We start from the raw sequence: 21,921 nt of genomic DNA, 5'->3' as shown, positions 1-21,921 counted from the left end.
TCTGTGTGTCCCCTATTATGAGTTTGGTCTAATTCTCAAGATTCTCTGGGTTTAGAGATGGTGGGAACTGGCTAAATAGGGTGGGTAGTGGGGGGGATATCTTGCAAGGTTAATTGAGACTTACCCCTAGGCGGGCACTCGCTGGGTTTAAGGTTTTCTACAGATACAAAGGGGTTCGAGGAGACCCTAGATATGGATGATTCTCTAAGAAGATTCATGTTTGAAATAGCAGTAGTTTGGACTGACCCAAGAAGGTCTGCTATTTGTTTAATGCTTTCTACGAGTGGGAGCAGTAAGGACTTCAGCAAATGCTCTATGTTTCTGAGGAGATCCTCTGAAAATGGGGCATTCAGAGGATTGTGATCGATTTTACCTTGTATAACAGTGCTAAGCGTTTTGGAGGGCGTTGGGAGTTTTGAGGGTTTAGGGTTTTTTGCTCTTGAGCCTTTTTGTTTGTTTCGTCCCTTTTCTTTTTACGGAAAGGGATGGCACAGGTGTTCGAGCACTATCAGCTCTAACTGGGAGATACTCTTCAAGAGAGCTATCCGTGGGGGAATCGATTATGATGTTAGTAGAATTACCATCCCCCAAGTTGGTCGAAGATAGATCTTGAAGTTGGGGCGGGATACCAATGTCCGTTAATAAGACAGAGACAGAGTGTGGCAAGGATGGTGATACGGCTTTCTGAATGGCGCCTAAGGAAGAACATTTGTTGTGCCATTCAGATGAGATACGCCGTTCAGCCTGCTCTATTTCTCGTTCTACAACAGAAACAGCCCTAGTGATATAATTATCTAGGGTCCCTTTAAAGGAAACGGATGAACCCCCTGCTAAAGTCTTCCCACCAAGACTAGCTTTGGCAGTCATGTTGAATAAGGGACATACAATGTTAAAAGCAAGAAGTTAAACAAAATTGTTCACAACAGGTCTTACTTCAAAGTCCAAGGTGGGGATAACAGTTGGCTATTCGTAAGGGGGGTTGCCCAGCACAGCCTGGCCAGCCCCGGACGGCCACAGACGGCCCACCCTTTGCCCGGGTTTAGCCCGGCGTGACCTGCGCGCGACCTCGCGGGGCGAGGGACCAGGCGTGCTCTTATGCGCCTCCTGGCGCGCGATGATCACTCGTCCTGCCCCAAAGGATCGTGGTACTTGCTGTCCTCAGCGGAGCCAAGTCCGGCCGGACAGCAAACTGGAGCAGGGATGTCGTCAAGGGGTGGAGGGGCGGAGCCAAGCCCGGCCGCGGTGAAGGGGTAGAAGGTTCAGAGGGGCCCAGAAGCAAAAGTCGACAGGTAGGGAGTGCTCAGTTTCGAAATGGTGCTGAGTGATCCTGTGGTGGTCCTGAGTGATGATGTGGTGGTGTTCAGTGACGTTGTGGTGGTGGTGCTGACTGATGTTGTGGTGGCGTTTAGTGATCCTGTGCTTGCCCAGAGTGGTGCTGTGGTGGCTCTGAGTGATGTTGTGGTGAAGCTGACTGCTGCTGAGGTGATGCTGATTGATGCTGTGATGATTTTGAGTGATCCTGTGTGGATACTGAGTGATGCTATGGTACCACTGACTGATGCTGTGGTGCTGCTGAGTGATGCTGTGGTGGTGCTGTTTTTTGCTTGGTTTGCGTAGCGCGATGCTGTGGTTGCGCTGAGTGATGCTGTTGTGGTCCACACCGATATTGTTGTGTGTTTGAGTGACGCTGTGGTGGTGCTGAGTGTTGCTGTAGTTGCGCTGAGTGATGTTGTGGTGGTGCAAAGTGATGTTGTGGTGGTGCTGAGTGATGTTGTGGTGGTGTTGAATGATAATGTGGTGGTGCTGAATGATAATGTGGTGGTGCTGAGAGATACTGTGGTGGCACTGAGTGATGCTGTGGTGGCACTGAGTGATGTGGTTGAGTCCCTGAGTGCTACTATGGTGGTGCTGAGAGATGCTGTGCTGGAGCTGAGTATTGCTGTGGTGGAGCTGAGTGACGCTATGGTGGTGTTATTTGATGCTGTGGCGGTGCAGAGTGATGCTGTGGTGGTGCTGAGTGATCCTGTGGTGTTGTTGAGTGATGCAGTATTGGCCCTGAGTGATGATTTGGTGTCGCTGTGTGAAGCTATGGTGGTGCTGAGTGATGCTGTGTTAGTGTTGACTGATGCTGTGGTAGCCCAGAGTGATGCTATGGAGGTGTTGAGTGATGCTTTTGTGGTGCAAAGTGATGTTGTGGTGGCACAGATTGATGCAGTGGTGGTGCTGAGTAATGCTGTGGTAGCGCATAATGATGCTGTGATGTTCAAGAGGGATGCTGGGGTGTTCAAAAGTGATGCTGTGGTGGTGCTGAGTCATACTGTGATGTTGCTGACTGATGCTGTGGTGTCACCGAGTTATGTTGTGGTGCTGTTTAGTGATGCTGTGGTATCGCTGAGTGATGCTGGGGTGGCGCAGAGTGGTGCTGGTGTGCCACTAAAACATGCTGTGTAGTGCTGAGTAATGCTGTGGTTCGCTGAGTGATGCTGTGGTGGCGTTAAGTGATGTTGTGGTGCTGAGTGATAATGTGATGGTGCAGAGTGATGCTGGGGTGGCGCTAAGTGATGCTGTGCTGGCTCTGATTGATGCTTTGGATGCGCTAAGTGATGCTGTGGTGTTGCTGTGATGATGCTGAGCGATGCTGTGGTGTTGCTGAGTAAGAGAGAGAGTGAAGATATAATGCCCAATTACAAAAAATAGAGAAAGTGTGTACAGAGAATAAAGGGTGGAGCAACAGAGGAGAGGGAGAGAATTAGAGAAGGTGGAAAGAGAGAAAGAGAGGGAAAGGGTATACAGAGAATAAAGGGTGGAGCGAAAGAGGAGAGAAAAAGAATTAAAGAGGGTGGACCGAGAGAAAGGGTGTACAGAGAATAAAGGGTGGAGCAAAAGAGGAGAGGGAAAAATTTAGAGATGATGGAGAGAGAGTGAAACACAGAAAAGGTGTACAGAGAATAAAGGGTGGAGCGAGAGAGGATAGAAAAAGAATTACAGACAGTGGAGAAAGATAAAAATAGAGAAAGGGTGTACAGAGAATAAAGGGTGGTGCGGTATAGAGAGAGAGAGAGAGAAAGAAGGGAAGAGAGAGTAAATAAAGGGGTTTAAAATCGAAACAGATACAAAGAGAGAGAATAAAAAGGTGAAAAACAGAGAAAGAGGCGAGTTCATTAAGTAGAGAAAGAATTAGAGAGGGGAGCGAAAGAGAAGGAGAGAGACAATAGGAAAGTGGAGGGTGTGGAGTTTAAATATAGTAACAAAATAACACACAAAAAGGAACATTAAATATTGCTGTGTGCAAATAAAAAAAGAATAAAAAACAGAGTGAGACAACAATACAGTTAATTAGACTGTGATTCGTAATATAAGAGAAATAGCGTTAGAAGGTGGAATCAATCCACCAAAGCAATCTTTATAACCAGGCAAAAAAGCTAAAAATACAGCACCAGCTAAAGCATAATGTAAAAAGTGTCACAGTAAACTTAAAAGTCCAACATAAATAAAGCTGTGCCAAGTGTAAAAAGAAATACTTTATTACATCATTTTCTTTAATGGATCATTTTTTAAGCCTTAACCCATATTGTGGATAAATTTTCGTCCCGCTAACAATTGTTTTGAAAATATTAACCATTAAAAAGTACAGGTTTATGGGGGATACAAATGTTTAGAGTTAATCCTAAACTTAATCTCCGCTGAGGGGAAACATCAATCAAGGAGGATGGCTCTGTCTGGCTTGTGCCCCAGTGGCGCCTCTGCTCTGTTTCCTGCTAACATGTGTAAATTTCAAAACATTAAGCAAGGAGGATGGCTCTGTCTGGCTTGTGCCCCTATGGCGCCTCTTGTGTGTTTCCTGCGAACACTTGTTAATTTAGCATTGTAGCAGTGATAAGCAACAAGAAAGTGTAAAACAGTATTTTGTGAAATAAAAAACTGTTGACCTTAACTAAATGCTTAATCTAGTAATAACTGGGACACAGGGAAATTCGAAAATGAGCTGGAATTAAACGAATCGTATTACTTGTAGAGGAGGCTGGTTTTGGGAAAATCTCACACTAGCCCCAATTGCAAAATGCACGCGCTCAATTTATTTCTCATATAACAAGCCTGTAGAATAGCGCTCTAGTGTTCCTGTCACGTGATGACAGGGAACACTGGGAGGGCAGGGGCCATTTTGTGTGCATTGTAGCCCAGCCGTGTTACAGGCTGGTGCGGCTCCCGGTGCTCACCTTTATTGGAAATAAATACTTTAAAACATAACCCCGTGTCCACCTCATATGTACCCCAGGCCTGACACTACCCATTGAGACACTCGCTTATCTGTCCCGCGACGTGACGAGGCATTGCGTAGATCGTCCCGGCACCGGAAGTGAGAGCGCGGCTGCGGAGCTGCCAGCAATTAGACCGTCGGCACGAGGGTCTCATGCAACATTGAGGGCGAGGTGAGCAGAGTGCATGCTGTGCAGCTGGCCAGTCCCGCGCACAGCACCGGGAGCATGCGGAAGCACAGAGAAGGAGGCAGCCCCCCGTCGAGGAGGAGACAGGACGTGCTAAATCAGAGCGCGTGGACCACCCTCACTCAGTGAGCACGCTGCAAGGGCCCTGGAGGGCACAGGCCATCACAGCTGCAACAAGTGGACAACAAGTTACAGGAGGAACCACCCACGTTCTGAGGGTGTGTGCAGGGGGCCCTGAAAAACAAGGCAAAGGGACAAAGGCAGAAAAAAAAGTAGAGGGTGTGCACCCACCGGTATACAACCTTTACAACGAAACTTTTACAACGACCTACCATTACAACGCAACTTTTACCACGCAAACTATTACAACGCATTGCTCTGGGGGGCGCTCTAGGATAGGGAATAGGTTAATTTACTATCCAATAACCTTCCCTACTATCCACGGGGACTGGAGTTGGAATAGTAAATTAAACTATTCACTATCCAGCACCCCAAAGCGCTATGCGTTGTAATGGTATGCGTGGTAAAAACCGCGTTGTAAAGGTAGGCGTTGTAAAAGTATGCGTTGTAACGTCATACATCCGCACCCACCCACATCCTCAGTGTGCACAGGAGGCACAGCAGACCACTGCTCTGGCCAGCCACGTCCCAGGCCAGCCAGACCCCGAGTCCACACACTAGGCAGCCACACAGGTCAGCCAACATTGTAGCACAGCCCTACTTACCTGGCCCCACAGGCACCCCAGGAAGCACACCACAGGGACACAGTAATCCCGGCTGCAGCCACGTCAGAGGCCCCTCGCACTAGCGACACAGGCAAGGCAAGCAGTTGGGGGACACCCGATCCTGGAGCACACAGGACAAGGCCCCGTGAGCGAAGACCTCACGTCCCAAGCAGGGACTACAAACCAGCACGAACAGGGTGCACCAGGGAGCCCTCCACCTAGGACAGAGGAGGCACCACCAAGGAGGCAAGCCGCCATGAGTGCCCAAACCTTCTCCCTCACGAACCTGGTTCCCTTCCTGCCTAAACCAGGGGAACCGGCCATGAAATGGGAAGATTGGAAGGAGTACTTCCTGAACTACTTGTCGGTGCTGGAGGAAGAAGCGGACAAAGTCTTTCCGAGTAAGAGGAAAAAGAAGATCATACAACATATCTTGGGTCCGGAAGGCATCAGGGTATACATGAACTTAGTAAAAAAGACCAGACCTCAAGATGATGACGATGTGTTCCAACACACCATAGAGGACCTGGACAGCCACTATCAGCCGGTGGTATGCACGGCGATAGACCGCTTTAATTTCTTTCAACGGAAACAGATCGCAGGGGAGTCAGTGGATGACTATGTGGCAGCACTGAAGAGCACCTGCAAATTTGGAGGACTTCATGATGATTTCATATGAGACCAAATCATCATGCACATGGTGAACACGTCTATACAAGAGAAGCTGTGGGTCAGTGGCGATGCACCTCTCAAAGAGATAGTAGCCATGGTCAAAAAGGCGGAATTCTCCAAGCGGTGTGCAGAAGCAGCAAAAAAGGACAATGCCAGCAAAACCACCGTGAGCAGGTTAAGGAGTCCAGCCCCCAGGAGCGGAGGCCGCCGATCACAGGGAGCACTAGACAGCCCAAGAAATTTGCACCCAAAACAGCTGCGAACCCGAAGCCCCAAGGGGAGGACAGGAACAATTGCTACAGATGCGGCAGCAGGACACACGCCGCCAATGACAAATGATGCCCAGCCTTCAGAGCCAAGTGCCGATACTGCGGGATCATGGGACACTTCGAAAAGGTTTGCAGACGCAAGCCCCGGAAAACGTCAGTAAAATACGTGACGCAGGACTCAGACACAGAAGAAGGTGGAGGCGAAGAGGACGATGACAGCGTACTGTGTATAGACGACCAAGTCTTGGGTATACACTGCTCCCGGGCACGTAAGCCGTCATGCGAACTGTCCATAGGAGGGATCCAAGTCTCAATGGGGGCCAACTCAGGATCCCCATATATCATCATACAACGCAGCATTTGGGACTGAGATTTTGCACAGGTCATAGGCACACAACTTCTTGCCCCGGAAATCCATACGGTCACCTTCACAGGAGAACCTATTCCCATGGTAGGATTCCGCTGCTATTTGAATTCAAAGGCTGCATGGCAGAAGGGAAGCGTTATGTGGCGGAGAAAGGACCCTCAGTGTTGGGATGTGTGGATCAAGGTGAATTAGGATTTCAACTCAACCCGGAAGACACGACGTCCTGGTGACAGGCCATATCAAGCTAACACGTGGAAGACAGACTTCCCGGCAGTTTTCGGAGGCACTATCGGCAAACTGACTAAGTTCACGCACAAGATATGCCTCAAGGAAGGGGCCAAACCTGTGAGCCATAAAGTGCGGAACAGTCTCTTCAATTGCAGAGACGCAGTTCAACATGAATTGCAACGCTTGGAAGACAATGGAGTGATTGAGCCCATTGAGAGTGCAGAATGGCTGGCGCCTCTGGTCATGGTCAGGAAGCCAAATGGGAAGGTGCGCCTGTGCATAGACTTGAGGGAGCTCAACAACAACATCATGGTTGATAAGTTCCCGTTGCCAAGGATCAACGAGATGCTGGCTCAGACAAAGGGCATCAAATGGTTCTCCACCATAGACCTAACCTGAGCATATCACCAGATTGCGCTACACCCTACGTGCAAAAAAGTAACCTCATTTATCACGCCATTTGGGTACTACCAGTTCCGGCGGATGCCATTTGGACTGTCATCCACCGCTGCGATGTTCCAAAAGTTGATGCATAGACTTTTCAGAGACACGGAAGGAGTGCAGTATTTCCAGGACGACATCTTGATCATGGGGAGAACTAAAGTAGACCATGACGCCAAACTAACCGCGGTGCTGCGCATCCTGGCGCAGAACGGCCTTACCGCAGAATGGGAAAAGTGCAAGTTCGAAGTAACCTCAGTAACGTACCTGGGCCATGAAATAAGTGATAAAGGAGGCACCCCAAAAAAGGTGAATGTAAAGGCGATCAAGGAGGCACCTATACCCAGGAACAAAGACGACGTCCATTCCTTCTAAGGGATGGCGGACTTTTACAGCAAGTTCGTTCCTCATTTCGCCACCAAAATGCACAATCTGCGTCAGCTACTAAAGGTGAAGTCCGCCTTCGCATGGTCAGAGGTATCTCAGGAAGAATTTCAACAACTCAAAGAAGACATCTGTGGGGCTGTGCCTTTACATGGATTCGACCAAAGGGCATTATCGGTCCTCACCACTGATGCCTGTGACAAAGGATTGGGGGCAGTCCTATTGCAGAGGTCTGCAGGAGGTGAAATGTCAACGGTCAGCTTTGCATCTTGATCCCTGGTCCCGAATGAAGAAAAGTTCAGTGTGGTGGAGAAAGAGATGCTAGCAGCGATCTGGGCAATGGAAACATTTCGCCAATTCCTCTGGGGCTCCAGATTCCTGCTCAGAACGGACCATCCGCCGTTAGTCAAGGTGCTCACATCCAGCAGGACATGCAAGAGGCACTCTTCGCATAGCGAAAATGACTCTCAAGTTATAGGACTATGTGTACGATGTAGAATACATCCCGGGCGCAAAGAACAAAGTCGCTGACTTCCTCAGCAGAGCAGCTGCAATGGACGATGCACCTCACCAAACTGAGGAAGAGGACTACACCATAGCATTCGCGGAGGACCAAGAGGAAGCCATAAGCGCACAAGAGTGGAGAACGGCATATGATAACGACGCAAGCCTCACAGCGGTCAAACGGTTCATAATAACAGGGTGGCCAGAGAAGAAGCACTTGGACGCAGAGTGTCAAAAATTCTACGAAGTCCGAGAAAAGCTATCAGTAGGGGACAAAGACGTATTCTTACTACGTGGAGACAAAGTAGTACCTCCAAACCAACTGGTAAAGCGCTTACTCATGATTCTGCATGAAGGACATCTGGGTATAGTGGAAACTAACCAGAGAGTTAAGCAAGCATACTGGTGGCCTGCACTGGACAACCGCGTGGAGAGACATGTCAGAGAGTGCGCGCACTGCAGCAACGCAGACAAGACACAGACTACGCTGCGACCGCCATTGGGGAAGTTCACCAATCCAGTCAATACATGGGAGGAATTGTCAGTAGACATCCTGGGCCCCATCTTGAGTGTGGAGTGTACCGAAGTATGCAATCGTGCTCGTAGACAGGTATTCTAAGTGGCCGGAAATTGAGATAAGTGTAACAACGGACACTGATACTGTACTTGCGTTCCTCACTGCCACATTCTTGAGGGAAGGAATTCCAAGACTCATAACATGGGACGATGGAACCCAATACACGTCCGACAAATGGAACGCGTTCATGGAACGGAATGGAATACAAACAAAACACACCCCGGTATATTATCCGGCTGGGAACGGCCTAGCTGAAAGATTTAACCGGGTCATTAAGGCTCGGTGCAAGCAGCCATGAAACGCGGTGAAGAATTGGGAGACCGAACTCCGAAGTACAATATGGGCTTACAGCATCACTCCCACCAAGACAGGATATAGCCCATTCAAGATCTTGAGGGGCCGTGATCCATTCACCAGAGACAATGATCACAAGACCCGTCTTGTTAAGTGATGGAAAGATATGGTCCGAAGACAGAATGTCCAGTTGCAACAAGGTGCTGAAGTGGGCCAATATGGGAACAAAGCAACCAGAAATGAACAACAACTGGAATCTGGAGGAGGAGGAACATACAGCGGACACTGGAGTACCAAGTAGTAGCATCATGAATACCAATGCAGAAGAGACAAACAAACACCACGGGAACGCAGAACAACCCAGAAGACACAGGGCGACAAGTACAGCTGGAGAACCAAGAAGCGGGTAGTTTGGACAATGGAGGTCAAACACTAAAGACACCCAACGACGCCCCACCTAGTAGTAGCAGAGATGGATTAGTTACTTACCTGTAATCCTAGTTGTCTTCCAGGGGTATCCTCATCAAAGTCATAAGCATTAGAATATTCCTGCCTATGCGCGGGACCCCGGAAACACTATAATATATGTGCCCCACATATATATACTCATATATATATATATTACCTACTGGCGATAGCCAGTAGGTATATATAGTTAGGATTGGCTACCATAGGAAATCCGCAACATTCTATTAGGAATAACTTTGGCGCTGGTTGAGGAATTTGTGCTCCTTCCCTGAAAGTTTCGGGGGGATTCGTGAAGTGGGGGCTGAGAAAAAAGGGGGGTCCCAAAACGTGTTTTCCCCATGTTAATTTCCATAGGACGTTCTGACAAGTCTACAGCCCGAACCGCTGAACGGAATTACACCAAACTTGGCAAAATTGTAGGGACTGGTACGCAGAAGTGCCTTTGCTATATTTGGTGAAAATTTCTACAGTGGTTTTTATGAAAATTAACTTCAAAAACACATATATATCTGGGCGGAGCCTAACCACACATCTGGTCTGATTGGCTGTCAGCACTTCATCCAAGAAGTGTTGGCAGCACCTCATTAAAAAGCATTGTAGTTAATAGAGGGTTTTAGGACTTTAGTTACATTATAAATCATTTGTTGATGGTACCATACTCATTTTAGGAATTGTGGTGTGTTCTAAGGTGATTTTACCATGTGAAAAAGCCTTCTGCTGGGATATCATGAATCATGTTTGAAAGAAAACTATTATCTCATGCTTTTCCCACAGTGGTTTGGAAGGGGAACTATAAGCTAAACTGAAAGCACATTTTCTGTAAATTCACATTATCTTTCTCAGTCATGTGAGAATGAAGTCTGACATTCTCAGTAAAACATGTAAATCCAACAAGGACAGAGACTGTCAGTTGATTCCTTTGTGTTCTACTGCAGCCTCCTAGAGTGTTCTAAAGAACAACTAGAGCGCTAACAGTCCTACTTATTACAAAGGTATGGCACACCTGAAGCCATCTTGATTGAAATAAAGTGGTAACTCTTAAAACATGTAATTTAAAAAGGAGCAAAATGAGGGGGTATATTTTGCCATAGAAAGTATGATTAGTGCTGCAGAAAGAAAAATTAGGGCACATTTTGAGTGACTTCTCAAATCCTCTTCTATTTCATTTAAAAATTCTGACATGCAGTCTCCCAAGATGGCCACCAGAGACAAAAGAGCCCAAATGTAGCCTAAATATCACCAGATGTAGCCCAAGTATAGCCCAATTACAGAATGTCCCAGAGTGTTCTAAAGAACAACTAGAGCGCTAACAGTCTTACTTATGACAAAAGTATGGCACACCAGAAGCCATCTTGATTGGAATGAAGTGGTAAGTCTGAAAACATTTAATTTAAAAAGGAAAAAAATGAGGGGGTTCATTTTGCCATAGAAAGTATGATTAGTGCTACAGAAAGAAAAATTAGGGCACATTTTGAGTGACTTCTCAAATCCTCTTCAATTTCATTAAAAAAATTCTGACATGCAGACTGAAACATGCACTTTGAATACCAGCAGCAGACTTCCCTGGTGAGCAGTAGCTTTACTACAGTGATCTAATGAGCAACTAGAGTGCTAACATTCAGAATTTATGGCAAATGTGTGACACATCTGAATGCCTTCTTGATGGATCCAAAGTAAACAAGCATTGAAAATGCAATAGATCTCGCCCTCGTTTAAGTTAAAGCCATTCTGTTTGTAATGAGGTGGCTTTTTAGCTTTGCTTTTATTAGTGTTTTTTTAAACTTTCATATAAATAACATGCATATGTATGCATATATGTATATGTATGCATGCATTTATATGTGTATATATATAGAAATACAGATTATATATGTTTATATATGTATGTATATATATATATATATATATATATACACATACATATATATAAATGCATATGCATATATATATATGTGTATATGTGTGCGTGTAGAGAGAGGTAGAGAGGTAGAGGTGTAGAGGTAGAGAGGTAGAGGTAGAGAGGTAGAGGTAGAGAGGTAGAGACTAGTAGAGAGAGAAGTAGAGAGAGGTAGAGAGGTAGAGAGTAGAGAGTGAGTACTAGAGAGTAGAGAGTGAGTAGTAGAGAGTAGTAAAGAGCAGTAGAGAGAGTAGCAGAGAGTGATTAGTAGAGAGTAGTAGAGTGAATAGTAGAGTGAGTAGTTGAGAGTAGTAGAGAGTGAGTAGTAGAGAGTGAGTAGTAGAGAGTAAGTAGTAGAGTGAGTAGTAGAGAGCAGTAGAGAGTGAGTAGTAGAGAGTAATAAAGAGTGAGTAGTAGAGAGTGAGTAGTAGAGAGTAGTAGAGAGTGAGTAGCAGAGAGATAGAATAGTAGGGAGTAGTAGAGAGTGAGTAGTAGAGTGAGTAGTAGAGACTAGTAGAGAGAGTAGTAGAGAGTGAGTAGTAGAGTGAGTAGTAGAGAGTGAGTAGTAGAGAGTAGTAGAGAGAGAGTAGTAGAGAGTGAGTAGTAGAGAGTAGTAGAGAGTGAGAAGTAGAGAGTGAGTAGTAGAGAGTAGTAGAGAGTGAGTAGTAAAGAGTGAGTAGTAGAGAGAGAGTAGTAGAGAGTGAGTAGTAGAGAGTAGAGAGTAGTAGAGAGTGAGTAGTAGAGAGTAGTAGATAGTGAGTAGTAGGGAGTGAGTAGTAGAGAGAGAGTAGTAGAGAGTAGTAGAGTAGTAGAGAATGAGTAGTAGAGAGTGAGTATTAGAGAGTAGTGGAGTAGGAGAGAGTAAGTAGTAGAGAGTAGTGGAGAATATTCCAAAGATTGGCACAGCACCACTTGCACAATAAGTCCAATCAAATCATATCACTTAGAGTCCTCATTGAAGCGCTGAATCTTGGTGTATATTCAAATGCTTTTATTTTCCTTAAGTTTATGTACCACAGCCAGCCGACAAGTTTTGTTCTGTACAACAGAAGTTCTTCAGGGCGTTCTTATTTCCTTCAAGTTATGTCGGTATCCTGTTGTCATATAACTAGATATTTCTCCCAAATGTTAGACGAGACGTAAGTACATTCTTATTCAAAGTGACTAGGTATCAATTTTACCCACACAATTCGGGCAGACTTGAGTAATTTATAGCATCCTCAAAGTTAGTCTTTCAAAACTTCCAAAGAATAGGACATGATAATCCAAATCCAAATGTTTTTCAAGAAAAGTCATTTTCAATCGTTTGGAATATCGGCGTTTGGGCAGATGTGACCCAGGGACCCCCAGTATACAAGGGGAATTAGTCCCCCCTCTGCAAACGCGCCAGTGGCCTGCGTTGCAGAGAGGTGTAAAAAGGGGCATAGCCTCATTACACCTCTGTGCAATGCAGCCCCCTGGCGCATACTGGAGGTTCCAGGTGGGCTAGTAGGCCCCCAGTGACCCCTAGTATGCAAAAGGGAATTGGTTCCCCCTCTTCAAACATGCACGGAGGCTGCGTTGCAGAGAGGTGTAAAAAAGGGTGTGGCCTCATTACACCTCTCTGCAATGCAGCCCCCTGGCGCATACTGGAGGCTCCTGGTGGGCTAGTTGGCCCCCAGGGACCCCCAGTATGCAAGGGGAATTAGTTCCCCCTCTGCAAACGCGGCAGGGGGCTGCGTTGCAGAGAGGTGTAACAAGGGGCATAGCCTCATTACACCTCTGCAATGCAGCCACCTGGCGCATACTGGAGGTTCCAGGTGGGCTAGTTGGCCCCCAGGGGCCCCCAGTATGCAAGGGGAATTAGTTCCCCCTCTTCAAACATGCACGGGGGCTGCGTTGCAGAGAGGTGTAAAAAGGGGCGTGGCTTCATTACACCTCTCTGCAATGCAGTCCCCTGGCGCATACTGGAGATTCCTGGTGGGCTTTCAGGTCTTATATAGTTTGGAATTAGCATTAAAAAAACCTTGCAAATTCACTGAAAAAAACATAGGTTTCAGGCCTTATATAGTTAGGAATTAGCATTTAAAAAACCTTTGAAATTCACTGAAAAAACTATAGGTTTCAGACCTTATATAGTTAGGAATTAGCATTTAAAAAACCTTTAAAATTCACTCAAAAAACTATAAGTTTTAGGGGTGTTATAGTTAGCTGGACATTTCACTCATACAAAACCATTGAAATTGCTCCTATATAGTTAGTTGTACTAACTATATTTCGCGCACCCGCAATCCACTGCTGATGATGTCACATATTACATCATTCATGACATGGTCAGTGACATCACTGATGACATCTCAAATGACATCACTGATCTGGAGATGGACCTCTTGGCCGCTGGAAAGCCTGTCTTCATTGAACCATAGTTCACAAACAGTTGATCCGTTTTCCTGATCCCTTTAGTCTTTTCCAAATAGAACTTGAGCACTATCTTAAGATCCAAGGAGTGCAGTGACCGCTCTGCTGGGGTCGTAGGATTTGGAAAAAACGAAGGGAGGGAAATGGACTGATTTATATGAAAATCAGAAACCACTTTAGGCAAGAAATAAGGATGAGCCCTTAGGACTACTCTATTGTGGTGGAAAACAGTATATGGTTCCTTCGCACAGAGCGCTTGTATCTCGCTTCCTCTGCGCGCTGAGGTAATCGCCACCAAAAAGGCCGCTTTCCAAGAGAGATGTTGCAAGGAGGCCATGTGGATGGGCTCGAAAGGAGGTGACATTAACCTGGATAGAACCAGGTTCAATTCCCAAGGAGGAGAAGGATTTCGCACAGGGGGGTACACTTTTTTCAACCCCTGGAGGAAGTCCTTAACCACCGGAATCTGAAAGAAAGAAATCTGATTAGGTGATTTCCTGTATGCTACTATGGCTGACAAATGCACTCTATTGGAAGCATATTTCAAACCAGAAGTTGCCAAGGAAAGGAGGTATGGCAGGATTACCTCCTCCTGCCCTTTAGTTGGATCCAAGTGATGATCCCTACACCATATATAGAACCTTTTCCACATGAACGCATAAGACGCTCTCGTGGAAGGTCTCTTAGCCTCCTTTAAAATTTGCATACATTCGGGAGGCAGATTCAAATACCCATATTGCAGGACCTCAGGTGCCATGCTGTCAGGTTCAGTGATGAGAGGTTGGGATGCAGTATCCTCCCGTTCATCTTGCTCAACAGGTCCTGTTTGCAAGGAAGTCGTCTGTGCGGACACACAGACAGATGCAGCAGGTCCGGGTACCACCACTGTCGTGGCCAATCCGGAGCTATCAAGATCATCTCCATGTCCGACCTGAGGAGCTTGGAAACCACCTTCGGAATCAGAGGCAGGGGAGGAAACGCGTAAGCAAATGTTCCCGACCAATCCATCAGGAGAGCGTTCCCCTGCGTCCCTGGCCGGTGGAATCTGGACGCGAAGGCGTGGCATTTTGCGTTTTCTTCGTCCGCAAACAAGTCTATGGCTGGACGACCCCAACAACGAAAAAGCTCTTCTACCACTTCGTCGTTTAGCACCCAGTCTGTCTGATCTTCGAAGTGCCTGCTGAGTGCGTCTGCTTTGATGTTTAACTCACCTGGAAGGTGCACCGCCACCACTGAAAGGTTTCGATAGAGAAGCCAGTGCCAGATGGTTTGAGTCTCCCGGGAGAGAGGGAGTGACCGTGTGCCTCCTTGTTTGTTCAGATAGAACATGGTGGTTGTATTGTCTGTCTGAACTAAGACTGAGTTGGACTCGATCGCTGGAAGAAAAGCTTTGAGAGCTGGAAACACCGCTCTGAGCTCCAGCATGTTTATGTGGTACGTCCGCTCCTGTGCAGACCACTGACCCTGAATCTGAAGGGGACCCATGTGCGCTCCCCAGCCTTGTAGAGAGGCATCTGTCACAATAGACTGGGTTGGTAGTGGCTGGTGAAAAGGCACTCCCACCAGCACATTCCTCGTCTGAGTCCACCATTTGATGGCATCCTTCGCTGCTCGGGAAAGAGTGATACGATCTTCCCAACGCCCTGTCGCCTGGTCCCACTGGTCTTCGAGAGCCTGTTGTAGAGGCCCCATTCTCAGCCTAGCGTTCGGGATGAGAAAAATGCAGGACGCCATGGAACCCAGCAGGGAGGCTACCTGTCGGACTGTTGGAAGCCGAGACTCTAATAGAATCCCACACTTCTGCCTCATGGAAAAAAGTCTCTCCTCCAAAGGAAACGCTTTTCCCAATTTTGTGTCCAGAACGGAGCCTAGGTAGTGGATTGACTGTGTCGGCCGCTGGACTGACTTCTCCAGGTTCACATGGAGACCGAGCCTGTGCAACTGGTGTAGGCAAAGTTGCAGATCGTGCGTTACCTGTACCGGAGACGGGCACTTTAGGAGCCAGTCGTCCAGGTATGGGTAGATGAAGAGTCCCTTTTTGTGAAGAAAAGCCGCCACCACTGCCATGCATTTGGTGAAGACTCGTGGTGCGGACTTGAGTCCGAAGGGTAGCACCTTGTACTGGTAGTGTTTGCTTCCTACAACAAACCTCAAGTACTTGCGATGCTGTAGAGCAATCGGAATGTGAAAGTATGCATCTTGCAGATCCACTGAATACATCCAATCTCCGGCTTGAAGATGTGGGCATATTTGGTGAAGAGCTAACATGCAGAACTTTTCTCTGACGATGACTTTGTTTAGGAGACGCAGATCGAGTATAGGTCTGAACTTGTCCTCCCGATCTTTTTTGGGGACAAGAAAGTATCTTGAGTAGATTCCCTTTCCTCTTTGAGAGGGAGGAACTTCCTCTATAGCTCTTTTTTGTAGTAGGACTGTCACCTCTCTGCGGAGCAAGCTCAGCTGGTGAGGGCAAGAGTTCTTTGGAGGAATGATTTTCGGGAGCGCACAGAAACGTAGCCTGTATCCATTGTGCAGTATATTCAGCACCCACTGATCTTTTGTGATGCTGACCCACTCTGCCAGGTGTTGTAAAGCACTTCCTCCCACTGGAGTGGGCAACGGCGCCAGAGGAAGCCACTGATCAAGCCTTTCCTCCTCTCATGGTGGTAGAGGACTGCTGGTGACCTCCTCTACCTCTGTTGGATTTGCCTCGGAACTGGGATTTTCCTTGATTCTTATTCTGGGACCACTGAGGGGTTTGAACCCTCTGTTGAGCCCCTCTCGCCCTGTTGGTCTTAAAGCGGCGTTTGAATTCTTTTTTCTTCTCCAAACCCACCGCTTTTACCGTATCCAGTTCATTCTTCATGCAGGTCAAGTCTTCGTCAGCATGTTCTCCGAAGAGAGAGGAACCCGAAAAGGGAAGATTAAGGATGCGATGCTGAGCATCCAGCTTCAGCCCTGTGAGGCGCAACCAAGCCGACCTCCTGGCACAAACCCCATGTGAGTAGGAATGTGCCGCAAGCACTGCACCGTCCGCTGCTGTGCTTATCAACTGGTTCGCCACCAGACATCCTTCTGTCATAGTTTCTTCGAAGTCCTTCTGGTCTTCCTTTGGCAGTTTGGACTTGAACCTTTCCATGGAGTCCCATAAGGCTCCGTCGTATCTACCCACTAGTGCGGCCGCGCTGGAGACCTTCAGTGTGGAGGCAGCTGAATTGCAAACTTTGCGACCCCACGAATCCTGAGATTTGCTGTCCTTATCTGGTGGGACTGAAGAGGAAGCAGCAACTGCATGCGTCTTCCTCGCCGCTGCCACTATCACAGAGTCTGCAGGAGGGTCAGATTTTACAAAAACTGGGTCAGAAGAAGCTGGTTTGTATTTCTTCTGTATGCGGGCTGGCACCGCTCTGATGGCTGCTGGAGTTAGGAAAACGTCCTTGACCGGATCCATAATCCCCGGGACTAAAGGCAGCAGTGGACGAGAGATAGATTTTTTGTGCAAAGTTTCAAAAATTACTGTCGTAGTAACCTGGGGGACAGACATTTCAATGCTCAGCTTCTGAGCTCCTCTTTGCAGGACATCCAGATAAGTGCCGATGTCATCCACTGGAGAGGATCTAGAAGTAGGACTATCCGTCAACGTGGGAGAGTAATCCCTCTTGGAAGACCTGGTAGAAGAGGTAGATGAAGTAGATGGAGTTCTTCGACGTCTACGGTGAACACCGTGCCTCCTCTCACGTGATCTTCTTGGTGCTCTTCTCTTCTAGGAGAGCGAGATCTGACCGGATCCTGTCTTCTTGGTGAACGAGATCTGACAGGATCTTCTCTGGGAGATCGGGGTATTACCGGATTTTCCCTTCTGGGAGAGTGAGATCTGGTTGGTCTTCTTACAGGTGTATTGTCTGCTTGGCGCCTGGGAGGACTACGCCTGTCCACTTCATCCACCAGTCTCTGGAGAGGAGATCTGTGTTGCGGACTGACGTACTCGTGCATACGTTTGGTAGCCCCTCAATCTCGCCAATGGTCCAATGACTTGTACCATCTGGGTGACAGTCTGACCTCCGCAGCCGAAGGATCTGGCTGACGCACAGGAGATCTGAGGACAGGACTTCTGGACCTTGAGGATGTTGTTGAGGAGCCAGAAGACTGTGAAGTAGAATGACTAGAAGCTGACTCCGTTACCATGATCACAGAGCTTCTTGACGATGATCGAGCCCTTTCTGAAGGTCTCGACGTCGAGCGTTCTGGCGTCGTATGTTTTTCTCTCGACGTCGAACGCCTCTGGGGAGTCGGCGGGTCCAATAATCTCGACTTCGAATGCCTCGACGGCGATCGATGCGAGGATCTATGGTCTCTCGACGTCAAACGGTGATGACCAGCCGTTGACGGAGCCTTCTCTCTCGACGTCGAACGGCGATGACCAGCCGTCGACGGAGCCTTCTCTCTCGACGTCGAACCGCGATGACCAGCCGTCGACGGAGCCCTCTGTCTCGACGTCGAATGTCTGTGCGACGACGGCGGAGGGGTATTGGTCACCCTCGACGCCGAGCGTCGACGAAACGCCGACGGAGACTGCGTCCTCGACGCCGATCGATGTTTTACTGTCGACAGCGGAGGGGTCTTGGTCCTTAACGCCGAACGTCGTTTCTTAGACGACGGCGGAGGAGTCACACTTCTCGACGCCGGTCGTCGCCTGGATGACGACGGCGGAGGAGTGACCTCCCTCAACGCCGATCGTCGCCTGGTTGACGACGGCGGAGGGGCCTTGGATCTCGACGCCGACCGTTGCCCGGTTGACGGCGGCGGAGTGACATTCCTTGACGCCGATCGTCGCCCGGTTGACGACGGCGGAGGGGATTTCGACGACGGAGCTGGATCCTTCGACATCGTCGACGTACCTGTTCTTCTTTTTGACGGCGAGCCCGCCGTCGACGGTAGTTTTGAAGACAAACGACCCACCGGTGGTTCTTTTCTCAGCGCCAAGCCTGACACCGAGGCTGAAGGGTGGGAAGACTTCTCTTTTGAAGATGTTCTAGCCTTCTTGGAACCCTTCTTCACCGGAGACCTTCCTCTGGATGACCTGTAAGCCAGGCCATAGATGCGAATTCTCTCCCGGTCTTTGAGAGTTCTTCCTGACAGGTGCTCGCAGTGAGGACAGGTGCCTGGATCATGTTCTTCAGGCAGACACAGGATACAAACATCGAGGTTGTCTGATTTTGCCTTCTTGTTGCCACAAGAAGGACATTTGTCAAAAAGTGAAGGCATTCTCAGCTGAAAATGCTCACTAAACTGACTGAAAAAGTCAGTTTCTTACTTGACTAGATGTAAAATGTCAAAGTAAGCAGAAAAGGTTGTTCAAAATGAAGTAATTTTCTGTCAGAAAACAGAAATTAGTGGAGCTGTGTTACCAGGATCCTTCCTGAAGCAGCCGGAAAGAACAACTGACCTAACTGTCACCCCTGAGGCATGATGGAATACCGGGGGTCATGGGTGCCTTAAAGGCACGGTGTCAGTTTTTTGTATACAGCTACAGGTTAGCTTTTCAGTCTTTTTAGACTGTGTGTTTGCAATGCAGCCTGGGAGCTTTCCATGCTTTCAGTGAGTTATAAGAATTTCTACTGCTGCCTAAGCATTAAAACAGTTTCTAAACAATCTTTGGTGTTGTTTCTCATGTTTCTAATGCATATTATTCATGTATGGTGGAAATTCTTCACAGCATATTTCAGCTCTGATGTGATTTGGCTGATATTGCATGTTTTTATATATATATGTATATATATATATATGAGTATATATATGTGGGGCACATATAATATAGTGTTTTCGGGGTCCCGCGCATGGGCGGGAATATTCTAATGCTTATGACTATTGATGAGGATCCCCTGGAAGAGAAACCAGAACACACACCCCGTTGAAACACACCCGCAAAGGCAGAGCTGTAGTACTGCCCAAAAGGTATTGTGAGTATGACATGAAATTATAACCACCAATCATCGTGAACTGTTAATCTATTTGGCACCGCCTTGTGGTTATTTGTATTGCAGTATGGCAAAAAGAGGGGAGATATGTAGAGTAGCGCTCTAGTGTTCCTGTCACGTGATGACAGGGAACGCTAGGAGAGCAGGGGCCATTTTGTGTGCATTGGAGCCCAGCCGTGTTAAAGGCTGGTGCGGCTCCCGGCGCTCTCCTTTATAGGAAATAAATACTTTAAAACATAACCCTGTGTCCGCCTCATATGTACTCCAGGCCTGACACTACAAAGCCGGTCATGTTTGTTTAAGCACTAAAACGTGTAGGTTGGAGACGAGGCTGCCTTGGGTGAGAGAGTATGTCATAGCACTGCAATGATAATGATAACAAAATGTTTGTGGTTTCCTCCTTGTAAAGATTAGTATAAGTGTTATAACAGGCAAATGTTGCACCACAGAAACAGAGACATCCCAAAAAGAAGTAAAAAACAGTAATTTGAAATAAAGAAAACAAAAGCATAGTTGTCGGGACCTTAAGGAAATGCTTAATGTAATAACAGGGACTGTGAAAAATGCGAAAAGGATCTGCAAATAAATCAATTGTATTTCTTATGGACGATGCTGTCTTCGGGGAAATAGCACAGGATTCAAAATTGCAAAATGCATACGCTCTATGTATTTTTCTTTTTTTAAACGGTAATGTTTGTTTAAGCACGAAACCATGTCTAAGTTGGAGGCACAGCTGCCTTTGGTGAAAGAGTACGTCATGCCAATGCAATCTTAAGGGTGAAGAATTGTTTATGGTGTAACAATAATGTGGTGTCGCTGTGTGATGCTATGGTGGTGTTTAGTGTTGCTCTGGTGGTATAGAGCAATGCTGTGGTGGCGCTGAGTGATGCAGTTGTGGCTTTAAGCTATATTGTTGTGGTCTTCAGTGACGCTGTGGTGGTGCTGAGTGTTGCTCAAGTTGCGATGATTGATGTTGTGGTGGTTCTGACTAATGTTGTGGCGCCCCTGAGTGATGCTATGGTGGTGTTGAGTGATGCTGTGGTGGTGCAGACTGATGCTGTGGTGGTGCTGATTCATGTTCTGGGACCCCTGAGTGATGTTGTAATGGTCTGAGTGATGCTGTGGTGGTGCTTAATGATGCAGTGGTGGTGCTGAGTGATGCTGTGGTGGAGCAGATTGATGCTGTGGGGGCGCTGAGTAATGTTGTGGTTGCGCTGAGTGATGTTGTGGTGGAAATGAGTGATACTGTGGTGACGCAGATTGATGTTGTGCTGTGCTGAGTGTTGTTGTGGTGGCATAGAGCGATGCTGTGGTGGCGCTGAGTGATGCTGTTGTGGCCTTGACCAATATTGTTGTGGTCATGAATCAGTCCTGCCAAGCGTCATGCATCAGGTGTGACGCTCACGCATTTCAGTGCGGTGATCCGCATCACCGTACTGAAATGCATTGTCACGCATTTTGCCACCTGCCAGGTGTGCCACCAGCAGCGCCTGTGCCCGGGCTCTCTGCTGCTCCTGAGACCGTGCTGCTGGCTGAGCTGAGTTCCTAAATAGTTAACCGGCGATCTGCTCTCAGCTCTGTAGTGGCTGAGAGTGCTACAATGTATCTCTGCAGTGGACTCTGCCCAGGCAGCTACCAGCTGTGACTGTTGCATGGAAACAATGAATGCAGCAAGCTGCAGCTACAGTCGGACTCATCACACTCTCTCACACTAATTCAGGGGTGGAGGGGCTGCCCACTCAGCAGTCGATACTGCTGTTGATCACCGTGGCACCATGGAGGATGGGATTTTAATCTGGATGTGCCGGCGGTAGAGTGCCGTCACATCCGGAGGAGGAAGAGGAAGTAGGCAGAAGCAGCGGAAATCCGAGTGAGCAGCAGGCAGCACGAGAGACAGACTCGAGTCTCATGGCTGCCCGCCTCCGCGCAAGACGCTCAGTAACATAGAGGCAAGTCACCGACTCGGCCCTTGGGCAATGGCAGCGTGCAGGCAGTCGTCTACTGGCAGGGCACGCAGGAGACGCCAATATCGATCTCCGGTCCCTGTGCATTAGAGGGTCCCAGCGGGCGTGGACTTATAGAAGCCCATGCAGAAGGCTCCTTACACCGCGATGTTGCGCTGCGCTATGAGGCCCCATTAAGGTACTGGTTTAGGGTTATATGAGAATACATGCGCATCCCGGTATAATCTAAGTAATGCTATATTTGAACAATGTGTACCATTATAGTTTCACAGTTTCGAGTAAAGGTTTCATACTCATTTCATCTACATTGG

The 21,921-nt window shown here is 47.7% G+C and overlaps 1 protein-coding gene across 1 annotated transcript in view; it reads right to left on the bottom strand.

Moving 5' to 3' along the window:
* Positions 1-21,921, bottom strand: part of LOC144819788 (trypsin inhibitor ClTI-1-like) — a 748,451-nt gene that overhangs the window by 96,250 nt on the left and 630,280 nt on the right. The gene's annotated exons all lie outside the window — the stretch shown is intronic.

Source organism: Lissotriton helveticus, chromosome 2_1 (assembly GCF_964261635.1).
Source record: "Lissotriton helveticus chromosome 2_1, aLisHel1.1, whole genome shotgun sequence".
NCBI classification, from domain to species: Eukaryota; Metazoa; Chordata; class Amphibia; order Caudata; family Salamandridae; genus Lissotriton; species Lissotriton helveticus.
The sequence above is the reverse complement of the archived record's forward strand: the minus strand, read 5'-3'. Positions and strand labels throughout refer to the sequence as shown.